The sequence below is a fragment of the Dermacentor albipictus genome, chromosome 9, assembly GCF_038994185.2.
Source record: "Dermacentor albipictus isolate Rhodes 1998 colony chromosome 9, USDA_Dalb.pri_finalv2, whole genome shotgun sequence".
Classification (NCBI taxonomy): Eukaryota; Metazoa; Arthropoda; class Arachnida; order Ixodida; family Ixodidae; genus Dermacentor; species Dermacentor albipictus.
In genome coordinates, this window is record NC_091829.1 from 47,641,684 (window position 1) to 47,655,905 (window position 14,222).

Here is a 14,222-nt window from a genome sequence, read left to right on the forward strand (position 1 = left end):
TGGAATCCAGTCCGTAACCCTTAATGACCATCGGATATCTTCCCTCCTCCTTACATCCTCCTCCGCCCATTTCTTTTTCTTGATTTCAACTAAGATGTCATTAACTCGCGTTTGCTCCCTCACCTAATCTGCTCTTTTCTTATCCCTTAACGTTGCACTCACCATTCTTCTTTCCATAGCTCGTTGCGTCGTTCAGAACCCTTTTCGTAAGCCTCCAGGTTTGTGCCCCGTACGTGAGTACTGGTAAGACACAGCTGTTATAGACTTTTCTCTTGAGGGATAATGGCAGCCTGCTGTTCATGATCTTAGAATGCCTGCCAAACGCACCCCAGCCCATTCTTATTCTTCTGATTATTTCCGTCTCATGATCCGGATCCGCGGTCACTACCTGCCCTAAGTAGATGTATTCCCTTACCACTTCCAATGCCTCGCTACCTATTGTAAACTGCTGTTCTAGACTGTTAAACATTACTTTAGTTTTCTGCAGATTAATTTTTAGACCAACCCTTCTGCTTTGCCTCTCAATGTGAAGCGTTCACGGTCACCACACAGTGCATGACAAAAAACCCATAGCTGTCCTTGCAAGCACACATTTTCCTTCCAGCACTGCTGCACGATAGCAGGTCAGTGAGCATGCCTTGCAATTGGTCCCCTGAGTTACTAAGCAAGGCAATATCATCAGCGAATCGCAAGTTACAAAGGTATTCTCCATTAAATGTTATCCCTAATTCTTCCCAATCCAGGTCTCTGAATACCTCCTGTAAACATGCTGTGAATAGCATTGGAGAGATCGTATCTCCCTGCCTGACGCTTTCTTTATGGAGGACTACGGTGGCTGTGGAGCCGCTATAGATATCTTTCAGTATTTTTACATACGGCTCGTCTACACCCTGATTCCGTAATGCCTCCATGACTGCTGAGGTTTCGACTGAATCAAACGCTTTCTCGTAGTCAACGAAAGCTATATATAAGGGTTGGTTATATTCCGCACATTTCTCTATCACCTGATTGATAGTGTGAATATGATCTATTGTTGAGTAGCCTTTACGGAATCCTGCCTGGTCCTTTGCTTGACAGAAGTCTAAGGTGCTCCTGATTCTATTTGCGATTACCTTAGTAAATAGTTTGTAGGCAACGGATAGTAAGCTGATCGGTCTATAATTTTTCAGGTCTTTGGCGTCCCCTTTCTTATGGATTAGGATTATATTAGCGTTCTTCCAAGATTCCGGTACGCTCGAGGTCATGAGGCATTGCGTATCCAGGGTGGCCAGTTTTTCTAGAACAATCTGCCCACCATCCTTCAACGCCATGTATACCTCGCTATACTCGCTATACACTACACTCACTATACTCGCTATAGGAGCAACTGCCCTTGGTGCGGTGGCATACCCATCCTAATACATGTAACCTGGGAGTGCACTAAGCGCCCTCATAGTCCAAATAGCAATGACACAATGGAGTAGTGGGAGGCACAGCTTGCCCGTTCCGATTTGGCAGGACAAAAGTCCTTAATTAGCCAGGTCAGGCAGGCAGCAGAGGTCAGTGGGTCCCTGGACGCGCAAATTACCGAAAAGAAAAATTGGCGTCTGCATGGATTACGACATAACAAAAGTGAAAGGTTAGGGAATAGTTCGTCTTGCCAACATTTTGCCGCGTCACTTGGCCCAACTTTCTCCAAACTTCTGAGTGTCGACTGCACTTTTCCTGGTTTGAAGAACTGCATGGCGGTTTCTTCGCCTCATAGGCCTGTGGCCTATACTGATTTCTCCGTAATTAAGCTTTCTCATCGCGGTGAGCGTACGATCTCGCGAGCAGATCTTTCGGTCACCCCACCATCAGAGCAATTCAGAGAACATCATGTCTGTTGGCAACCGTAGCTTTAGCATGGACATTGTCGTTTTAATCGCTCCTTCTGTACGGCTCCTAATAACAATAATAAAAAAAACGAATGAATAAGAGAACATTTGGCTACGTCCGCTGCTTCGAGTCGAGCCTCAACTGTAGGAGATCTTCTAGCGCTTTTATCGCACCTTCTCGAGGTAGGCTTATTGGCTACGGCCCAAGGAAACGGCAGGCAGGAGGTAAAAGACTACCATTATCAGGCGTACGTACCCCAAGCTACGAGAAGCTAGGCGCGGCCTGTTCAAAGAAAATGCTCTTAGCGGTGGCGTAATAACCCTCATTCATCGAATGTGTGGCCTCCTGCGAGGGAGCACATCTACAACAGCAGCTTTTCCGGGCAGAAACGTCGAGCAGAAGCGTAGTAGAGAACACGTGGCTATGAGTCACAACGAAATTGAAAGACACACACAAGTTTAAGGTGAAGGGGCCTTGTCACTTACAACGTCCGTACCGGCGAGTTAAAGGAAACCAAGAAGAAGCAGACCGTTGACATCGAGCCAACGTGTATCTCGTGTCCGCATAGTAACTACTGCATCAGAATTAATATAACCGTACCTTTCGCTCGATTCCATTTACATCAGCTTAGTGCCGAAGCGTGAAGCGGTAAAGAATTGGATAAGAATCGTTGTTTTAAACTCCTGTCCACATCTCTAACACGCTCACTTTCGTAGAACCACGTGCGCGTTTAAATTTGGAAGCGATGCATGGCGTCATGCTGACACACTGTGGCCGGCATCGCTCGCGAAACGCGAAGTTCGTGGTGTTACGACTTTGCACCGCTGCACCACTATTACGACTTTGTGGTCCCGTAGCGCTCGTCACCCGTTTCGTGACAGAGCGTTGGTAGCGAAGACTCCGAGCCAGGCGTCGATGAGAATAACAAAAGGGACTTTATACACTATATACAGGTCATTATACAGGACATTAACGGGTCGGCACTGGGGCCGAGATCTCACAGCAAACGCGACTGTTCCCGCACGGCGACGTCCGGCGAAAACGCGTGACACATCTCATTCCAGTCGAGAGCAGCACTGGCTCCCGGTGGGTCGGCGGATCCGGTTTTTCAGGCGGCGCGTCGCTGCTTTTATAATCCCCGAGGAACCATTGTCACTCAAACGGCCCAATACAAAGTCAGCACTCGGCGGTCGTCCGAGAGGTCCAACCAGCGACCGCGCTGGCCACCCGGTTCAAAGTTCGCGCGCGCGGTGACCCCCAGGCACGTTGCCTGCCGATGCTTCTCCCGCAGGACACCGCTGCCTGACGGCTCAGCATCTTGACTTTTCAAGGGAGAATTTGGGCGCTCACAGGATAAATTCTGCATCTTGCAGATTCGGAATCCGGGCTTGTGGTAATGGCACAACAGTGGGTTCGGTCCCCCCGTGGGGCAAGTTGTTTTTTCATCCACTTTCATATCCATTAATTTTTCGTTTCTTTATTTCGTTTATTAAGCGCAAGTAATTTCCCCTATGTTGTCCTTGGTGTCAGTGTTTGTTGGCTTCTTACGATATGAAAAATAAAATATATACTATTAAAGGTTTAATACATCTCCGGTGACAAAACAAACGTCAGCTGTCGACAGGTAGAAAACGAAACTTGCCGCCAAGCAGTTCACGGCAGCACGGGCTAGTTTTGCGAGTCCCCATAGTCCGACTTATAACCTAATGATGTGACATCGTCCCCGGACTCACTGCTACTATAATAGTAGAATCCAAATATTCACCCGAGGACCCATCATAATCGCGAGACCGTTCGTGCAAGAGCTCGGATACTGGAGTGTCTGCCTTCTTCGCAATCACTGGATCACGGAATAATAATAATAAAAATAATAATAATAATAATAATAATAATAATAATAATTAATGAATTATAAAACGAAAGTTTACTCCTTCGTCTGCACTCTAGATGACGCAGCAAGACTAGAGCTCTGGGAGCCTTAAAATTAAGCGTAGCGTTCATAGGCCGCATACGACCCACGCACACGTTCAACCATGGGTAAAGCATGACCCACGTTCACGTTCATTGACCGTGGTAAAGAAAGATAATGATATAGGAGATTTTCGCTAGGAGTTTCTTGCTTCGAAGCTCTTAGATGTTCGCTCCTTGCAGCCTGAATTTGTTAGAACTACGCCGCTAGAGATGTGCCTTGAGTGTGGTTGTGCTTTGGTGTCTAGTGTACGAAGGCAGGAACGGTGCATGCCTGCAGAGCGTATGTCACCTGCGAAGATCGAGCATCGGGCAAAGTTGGAGCAGAATGGATTCAGGAGGGTCCATGCTATATAGTAACTGCAACAACAGGGATAATAAGTATTAAGCTATCAAGATTGCTCTCCAGTGATGCGATATATCTTGACCAAGATAATTCACGGAAACAGCCCCCCCAAATAGTGATGTACTATATTTATTTATTTATTTATTTATACAATACTGCAGGCCTCATTGAGGCCCAGGCAGGAGGGGCATACAAAATACAGAATAATTGCATTTGCAGACGTAAGAACAAAAGGACCAAATTAGTGTGCACAATAGCAATGGAGTCCACCAGCTGCGAGAACCAAATGGGTAAAAAGAACACTCGGTCTTGTAACCAAACAATTCCAAAAACAAAAGTGAAGAGTAAATTTACAAATGAACCGTCAGTACAATTTTAAACAATGAGAAGGAATGTAACACAAAGATCAATTTCAGTTATTACTATGAAATCAGTAGTTCAAACGGTCAATGGAATCAGTACTGTTTAGTAGCGACTGAGGTAAATTATTCCAATCGGTTATAGTGCGTGGGAAAAAAGAATATTTAAAAATGTTAGTTCTGGCATTATAGGGAGTTAGAGAGTCAGCATGACGATGACGTGTTCGGCGTGCTGTCATTGGCGTTACATAAGGCTCAGGAGTGAGGGCGAGGAGATTATTTTTAAGAAGAAAAAGAAATTTCAGCCGTTGTATTTTTCTTCGTATTTCCAATGTCTGAATGCCATGTTGTCTCATTATTGCTGTCGGGGAATCAGTCATACGGTATTTCGAAAAAATAAATCTGATTGCTTTACGCTGTACTCTTTCTAGTGCATCAATGTTCGTTTTTGTATAAGGGTCCCACACTATGCAGGCATACTCCAGTTTTGGCCTTATTATTGATGTGTAGGCTAAAAGTTTAGTTTCAGCGGGAGCTTGTTTTAGTTTATGACGTAGAAGACAGAGTTTACGAAAGGCTGAGTCACATACGTTAGAAATGTGAATGTTCCAGTGCAGGTTATGAGTTATTGTGACGCCAAGATATTTGTATTCCCTAACCTCCGTTAATGGTTCAGATCCGAGAGCGTAAGGAAAAGATAGGCTATTTATTTTTTTAGTTATCTTCATGTAAACTGTTTTGTTAGCATTTACCTCCATGTTCCAACGATTGCACCAAGAAAGAAGGTTTTGAAGATTATTGTTAAGGGTTATCTGATCATCGCAACCGGTTACCTCACTGAACAGAACACAATCGTCAGCGAACAGTTTTATTTGAACTGGTGCTGTGACAACGCTGGCAATGTCATTAATATAAATTAAGAATAATAAAGGCCCTAAAACACTACCCTGAGGGACGCCTGAGGTAACTGGAAGTTCATGGGAATGGTAAGTATCGATACTAACAAACTGTTTTCGGTTAGTGAGGTATGCTGAAACCCAATTAACAATGAAACAAGGAATGTTAATTAATCGAAGTTTTTCAATTAACTTGGAGTGTGAAACAAGGTCAAATGCTTTCCTGAAATCTAAAAATATTACATCTACCTGGCTGGATTTGTCTAGAATATTCGCAAAATAATGAATAACCGATGTTAATTGGGTGACAGTAGAAAAACCTTTTCGAAAACCATGTTGCTCAGGTGAGAGTACACTGTTATCACTTAAGAATTTAGTAATGTAGTTAGCTATGATGTGTTCTAGCATCTTACAGCATGATGACGTTAGCGATATTGGGCGATAGTTACTTATCAGCGTTAGGTCCCCTTTTTTCGGTACAGGTACTACGCGTGCAGTTAGCCAGTCAATAGGAAGAGTTGCTGTGGATAATGAAGCACGAAAAATGATCACAAGAAACTTGGACACCATTTCTGCGTATCGGCGCAGAAAAACATTCGATATAGTGTCAGGACCAGGGGTTGATTTGGTTTTTAAGTTAAGAAGCATAGAAACTACGCCAGGTACAGATACAAGGTCCGAGTTTGCAACGGACAAAGAAAATATGGGAATCGATATATCACTTGTATTTGCAAAGACACTATGGAAGTATGTGTTGAAATGCTCTGCAATACTTTGCTTTTCGACGATAAGAATGCCGCCATCCACTATTTGTTCAATTGGTTTGTTTTTTTTACTCAAATATGTCCAAAATTTTTGTGGCGCGGTACGAATAAAATTGGGCAGAGTGTGGTTAAAATATCGCCGTTTAGCATGCCCAATAGACGAGCTTAATTTAGCTCTTGCGGTTTGAATTTGCGTTATAGGGGCGTTCTTTCGTCTCCAGCGTTTAATCTTTCTTTTCAAGTGAATGACTTCCCGCGTAATCCAAGGGTTAACTTTCGCTGTTTTCTTTGTCTTGTTTGGTACAAAATTTTGAACACAATATGTGCAAAGTTCTTTAAACCTGTCCCAAAGTTCTATAACATTGTTTCCTTTAAAGTTACTGAGGTGAAAATCTAGATAATCTAAAATAGTTTCGTCCCTGGCACGTGAAAAGTCCTTCACTACAACACTTTTTGCATTACTGCGATTGCATTTTTCCAAGCAGCATGAAAAACATACCATTTCATGATCAGATATGCCACGTTCAACAGACACTGATAACTTTTCGACATTTCTATTCACAAACACGAGGTCAAGTATTGACGACGAAGATCCGTATACTCGCGTGGGTAAAGTTACAACTTGATGTAAATTGTGGCATAGAATTATATCACGCATATAATTGACATGGGGAGTAAGTTCAGTGCAAGAAGTATTATCCTCCCAATTAACTCCTGGAAGATTGAAGTCTCCTAACAGAAATATTTTTTTTTGTGTGTGTGAACGAAGTGATATGCGTACGCAAATCACTCATGAATTGAAGCGGTGAACCGGGTGCTCGATAAACGGCAAACAACAGGAAAGATTGTCCCCAACAAGAAATTTTTAGGCTAATAGTTTCTATATCGTCAGCCTGACGCAAAAGAGTGGACGGCATATTTTTCTTTACCAGTACAGCTACCCCACCTCCTCTCGTTGGTCTGTCGCGTCGAAAAACACGATAAGAAGGCGGGAACACGACTTCATCTTCTATTCCGCTGTGTAGCCATGTTTCAGTTAGAACAACTATATGCGGACTATAACCTATAATAATAGCCTCAAGTTGATCACATTTATTAACGATACTACGGGCATTGATGTTTATAATATGGAGTTCTTTATTATCTGCATAGTGAAGTCAGTCTTTCTTAGAATTGTTGTACTTTCCAATTTTTACTCGAGCGTTTTCCGTATCATCCCAAACAAAGACGTTATTATCAATGCGTAGTTTTTCGTGAATTAAGTTTACTTTCCTTTTTTGTTGTCTTTCCTCTGAAGCACTGTGCCACAGAAGTTTACGCTTCCTGAGCGTATCTCGCGAGTAGTCATTTTGTACAGATGTATTGGAACCTTTTAGTTTGTAAGCATTTTTCATAATCTGGTTTTTTTCTTCGTAATCCTGAAAGTACAAGATGACTGGTCTGGAACTGCCAGACCGACCAAGACGGTGAATTCTGCCAACTGATTTACATGTGACTTCAAGTTTAGTAGAAAAAATTTCAGTTAGAATTTTGTTCCGCAAATCAGCCTCTGTTTCATTTTCGTCCTCAGGCACGCCAAAGACCACTAGATTTGAGCGTCTACTCCTGTCCTCTAAGTCAGTAATCTTGGCCTCCAAGGATTTTACCGTTCGTTCAAGGCTGTCCACGCGCTCAGTTTGCTTTTCTATTTCTAGGAAGCGGGAATCCCACTCCGCAAGACGTTTTTCCATATTTGTTTGCTGTGTTCGGAGGGCTGCCACATCCTCAGCTAGCTTATTCTGACCTAAAAGCAACTTTTCCAGCAACTCGCGAGTGCTAGACCCCTCTGGATTAGGGCCTGGATTTACTTCAACGTCTCCGCACAAGAGAAGCAAGCACATACAGTACACATCATAAGCCATTGAGACATAGTGCTGTGGGCACGGTAGGACCAAAAGATAACGGCAGTCACTTTTTATGGAGCTGTAGTAGGGACTAACCTGCACAAGGCAGAAGAATGGCTTGTTAGGCCACATGCTCGTTCCAAGTCCACCGTGCCCACTGAAGTTGAATGCTTGTAGCTGCTGGTTTATAGCTCGATGCGGTGTAGTCACGTGAGGGCTAGATGGCGCTGTTGGAACGCCACGAGGCAGTGAAGATATGATGCCAGGGAATCGAGGCGCTGAGCACTGCGAGGATTGTGACGCAGCTGTAGACTGGGATTGCGTGGTGGTGATAAGCTCGATGAACTGTTCGTCTTCTTTCGCTGATCCGGCAAGCCCAAGAACAAGCACCTGCACAAGGCAGAAGAATGGCTTGTTAGGCCACATGCTCGTTCCAAGTCCACCGTGCCCACTGAAGTTGAATGCTTGTAGCTGCTGGTTTATAGCTCGATGCGGTGTAGTCACGTGAGGGCTAGATGGCGCTGTTGGAACGCCACGAGGCAGTGAAGATATGATGCCAGGGAATCGAGGCGCTGAGCACTGCGACGATTGTGACGCAGCTGTAGACTGGGATTGCGTGGTGGTGATAAGCTCGATGAACTGTTCGTCTTCTTTCGCTGATCCGGCAAGCCCAAGAACAAGCACCTGCACAAGGCAGAAGAATGGCTTGTTAGGCCACATGCTCGTTCCAAGTCCACCGTGCCCACTCAGATAGATATCACTATAGATATTGCTCTGTCGGCGTGCAATACCATTAGCTAGAATCACGTATACATAGCTGATGTGTTAATTTGCGGAATAGCTAAACTTCCTATTCGAACTGAAATTTTCAGCATATATATATATATATATATATATATATATATATATATATATATATATATATATATATATATATATATATATATATATATATATATATATATATATATATATATATATATATATATATATATAATTACACCTGCATTTTTGTACGCTATGATGACTCTAAGAGAGTGCAACTCCAACCCAATAACCGGCTGCGGCTTAGACTCCAATCCAGTAGACTGTATTTTAGCTATAGCTAGGCATAGTTCAAAAATTGTGGCAGAGCCCACCAGCTGTGACTAGCATTCAGGCAGTGTAGCGACACACAGTATCGTTGAAGATACCTTTATTTAGAATCGGTAGTGGTCATTCTGACATTTCCGTTGCTTCGGCTATAAACGATATATACACTATCTGCGGGATCGGCCCACTTTCCCACGACACTCGCTCGCCAGAGTTGGCCACGACCGTGACGGCCCGATGACGACTGTACGACGGAGAAGAAATGGCAAGAAAAAAATGAATGACGTCAATGGAACGACGAAGGCGGCTTGATGACAATGGAATGTCGACGAGTGTACAACGACGTGGGCATAACAAGAATAGTACGATGGCGCTGGGATAAAAAAAATTAAATTATGGGGTTTAACGTGCCGAAACCACTTTTTTGATTATGAGGCACGCCGTAGTGGAGGACTCCGGAAATTTCGACCACCTGGGTATCTTTAAAGGGACACTAAAAGGAAACAATAAATCAGTTTAGACTAATAGAGCATTGTTTGAGAACCCTGCAGGCAGTAATTTCAAAAAAATAATTTGATTATCAGATGAGAAAATGAAGGTCCAAGTATCAGTATTTGAATGTCGCGCCGAAACCCCAGCGGCGGTACGTCAGTGTGACGTCAGGGATTCCAAAGTATGTTTTCGCATTTGGGCCGCGTTGGCTGAATAAAGGTTCCCGAAACTTGCCATGTTTAATATTTGGTTCCTTTAGAACACAATGTAGTCAATCTGTACCGCTGTATATAATTAGTAGGCCCTAGAAGATGCCATCAATATCCATGACGTCACAGACCCCAGGTGCGGGAACTCAAGTAGGTGTCGCCACCCGTATTTCGTTCTTGCGCTTGTTCTGGCTTACCAAACGTCTTATCGTTCTAAGAGTGGTGTTTTTGGTGTTGTAGAACGGTAATTTACTGACGCAGAAGAAATCATTTTTTACTTTAGTGTCCCTTTAACGTGCGCCTAAATCTAAGTGCACAAGTGTTTTCGCATTTCGCCTTCATCGAAATGCGGTCGCCGTGGCCGGGATTCGATCCCGCGACCTCGTGCTCAGCAGCCTAACACCATAGCTACTGAGCAACCACGGCGGGTAGATGGCGCTGGGATGGCGGCGATAGAACGACTACAACAGCATCAAGATGACGTTATGACAACGAATTTACGACGACGACTATAATGACCACGCAGCGAGGACGACGGCCTAGCTGACAATGGTAGCATAATCACGATTAAATGACTACATGATTATGGTGGAATGACGAAGGATTGACGTCGATGGAACGACCAAGGCGGTAAGACGACGATGGCAAGCAGTTCCACGACGTTTTCGAAATGATAGTGATTGTACAGCATGACAAGAGTGATGATGACAGCATGACAAGAGTATGATGACGAAGCTGGAAGGACGATGATGGGAACGAACACGACGGCGTAACGACCGCGAGCAAATACCTTGAGGTCCAAGCCAGCAGATAGTTAGGGTCACTGACTCGGCGTGAGAGGTCAGACAGATACACTCAATGTGCCTCAAGCGGGCAGAATAATGCTAATCGTATTAAGATGCGATGGATTGCGAAGTCTTTTCCTGGCGAGTGAGTCCTTGCACTTGGGTGCTTCTCGTTCAGCGCTCAAGACAATGACAGTGAGGCTGCTTGCATTTCGATGACGTCATCTTTTCATTCCCTCTTTCCAGTCCCCCAGAGCAGGAGCCAACCAGACGCATTTCTGCGTAATATCCCTGCCTTCTCTCTTTATTTCCTCCTCCTCCTCCTCCTCCTCAGCGATATGCGCAGTGACGCACGCTGAGAGCCGTCACGCATCTCTCAAACGCTTGCACATGCATAGAACCGCGCCTTCGGTATGACTGAGGCGTTGCGCGAGAAGTGCATCGACTATGTATATACACGGCCTAGAAAGATTATAGGAAAGGCCGCCTGTGTATGGCTTCAAGACTGCAACTGTCACCTCGGCTGCCGTTCGGTGAACGAACGATATCGGAATGACGGCGGTTCCATATAGCTGCTCCTATAAGGTAGCTCGCTAGAAATCTCATTATTACTTTTCTTTTTTTTTTTTGCGACGGCTGCTTTTTGGAACCACGGGGGCGAATAACTGCGCGAAATGAGAGCATTTACAGCTAGTGCCATAACAAAACGTATTTAAAAAATATTTTTCTTTTATTGGAAATACCACCTTATTGGTGGTTGATATTTATCTGCGCTCTAAATGACTTCTGTTGGCCGTACTGGTCTTGCGATATTTCCATGTATCTTTAACACATAAACATATTTTTGGCTGCATATACCTCACGCGAATTTCTTCGCAAATTATGTAGCAACAACTACGTCACCAGAACAGCGCATCTGAACATCTGCGTTCCTTTAGACTGGCGCACCAGAACGTCTATGACGTGTTACGATGTGTACGTAACCCAAGCGCATAGTTATACTGCGTTCGTGTGCTTTGGTTATATAATCATAAGCCCCACGTACGCGTATTACTTGTTTTTAAAGACGAAAACCTTAAGTGGCTCATTGCAATGGCTCATACCCGAAAAAAAGCGGCGTCTAGTCCAGTGCGACAAAAAAATATCATCATCACGAATGGCTCATACCCCCGTAATCAAGCAAAGATGCAATGGCTGAATATGAGTGAAGAAACAAAAGAAAGAAGGAGTTAAGGAACGAAAGAAAGAACGAAAGAACAAGGAACGAGAAAAAGAAAGAAAGCCGGAAAGGAAGAGAGAATAAAAGAACGAACGAAATAACCTTCAGGTAGAGCCTTAGGTGCTCACATGTGTCGTTGAGGAGATCGACCTACAGCGCCATACGCTCACTTCACACTGCGGCTGGTCATGCCTTGCAAAGTCTGACCCCTCCATTCGTATAACTTCACGCACTACCACGTGTGCAGCAGGCTTTCGCCTTCACGTGTTACAGGAGTGTAACACGCTGCCGAACTTTTTTTCTGCAACTACCTGCGTGTAGAAAAACCGCATTAACTCTTTCCCTACCATGGCGGCGAAAATAGGTTTCTTGTATAGGTTACGCCAGATCTTTCTTATTTTTTCTCTCTGAAGGAACTACTGCACTCAATATTTTTTGTAATACATAAACAAAATGCAGAATGAGTGCGCTTTTCAAGCATAAAAGTTTGATTAACGAGATGCACGTCATAAAGAAGATATAAATCGCCAGAATCAAGATTGTGGGGTCAAATTCAACAAAGTTTGTAACGACACGCTTGTATCTACTAAGAAAATGCGTAAGAAAAGTTATGACATATACAAAATGTATTGCCGTCTATTAGGCACTATCTACGAAAAAAATCAAAATTTTCCAATGCGTCGCCGTCGCTCTCAGAGTGAGAGTCCAACGAAAAGATAGCACCTTCAGATTCGCTGCTACTCGATCCATCGATGATATCAGCCGCAAACGCAGCACAATCGCTAGATCTGCGATCTTTCTAAGCGCGCCCGCCTCTCCCGGAGGCGGCCATTTTCGCTCCCTACTTTGACGATCGCGAGTCTTTGGAGTGCGTTCAGAAATTAACGCCTGGCGGGAAAAAAGCGAACTGCTTACACAACAAGAATATAGTTCTCCTCCTCCATGTCCTATGGCGCAGTGTGTGCGTGAGCAGCGCGGAAGGTCTAGAAAGCGGCATTTCAGACCACCGATAGCGGGCGGCCATTTTTGCTTTGACAATCGCTAAAATTTCGGAGCGCGTTAAAAAAAATCGCCGCCTGGCGGGAAAAAAACGAACTGCTTAGTAAGCAAAAATTTAGTTCTCCTCCTTCACACCAGACAGCGCAGTGTGTCCGTGAGCGACGCGGAAGGTCTCAAAAGCGGCGTTTCAAACCATCGTTAGCGGGCTTACGATGCCCAATGGGCGCGGTACGGAAAGAGTAAACAACCCCGAGGGTAAGGCGGCCCCGGGCCAAACCGCAGATGACGAACGGGCCACCCCTCTTTAATCATCGAGTATCGGCGATATCTTACCGCATTGTGTGAGGTAAAGATAGTGGTGCGAGGGTCCATTACGCGTGCCTCAGGCGTGATGCAGATTTGGTGCCTACCGGCGGCAAGTTATTTTCGTCCACTTTCATTTCCCGTTACGTTATATAACGTCTAGCGTTATATAACGTATATAACGTATTACAGCGATGCTGTTTGTGGCTGGGGTTCTGTGCATTTTTCCTGTCAGCCAACAAACCTGCGTGAGTGAAAACTATCACCACCAGCAGTGGGTCGAGCGTCGTCGCCTTCTTCCACAACTGGCTCCGTTGCCGCTCATCATTCTAGCGTAGAATCTCCCCTTCTCATCTGCCGACGTAATGAAAAGGCCGCGTTACAGACAGACAGACAGACAATGAACTTTAATGAGGTCCTGAGGGACTAGCCGGTGGAGACCCGTTGGGGCCCCCGGCTCGCTGCTGGCTGCTCCCATGTCGGAATCTGGAGGCCAAGCCTCTCAGCTCTTTCACGGGCCCTCTGGACGGCCATGGACTGGAGCTTGAGTTGCGTACTGGATATGGCCTCGTCCCAGTCCTGTTCGCTGGTGAGGGACGTATCCCGTAACGCAGGACACTGCCAGAGCATATGAGGTAGCGTGCTAACCTCCCCACAATCCGGGCACTGTGGGTCAATTTCTGGATAAATCCTGCTTAAGAAACTTCGCGAGGGATATGACCTCGTCTGAAGCATCCTAAGCGTGATCGATTGTGATCTGCATAGATTTGGATGTGGAGGCGGGAAGCGCCTGCGTTCCTCTTTATAATGGGAGACAATCTCGTGAAATGTTAATAACGGGTCGCTGTGGCCGAGCTCCTCCGGATCCAATGTAGCCCCATCGCCGTCGCGGCGCGTTAATTCTCGCGCACGGCGGTGAGCAATTTCATTGGGGTTCGGACGGCCCGGCAGCACGTTGTCGCCCATGTGAGCTGGGAACCATGTAATATAATGCACGGGGTCACAATTAGTACCGGACTTGTTTTTCAGAATCACCTCCACCTGTCTCGC

General features: G+C 45.0%; 1 protein-coding gene across 2 annotated transcripts in view; it reads left to right on the forward strand.

The window, feature by feature from the left end:
• Positions 1–14,222, forward strand: part of LOC135916183 (uncharacterized) — a 78,070-nt gene that overhangs the window by 47,028 nt on the left and 16,820 nt on the right. The window lies entirely within an intron of this gene.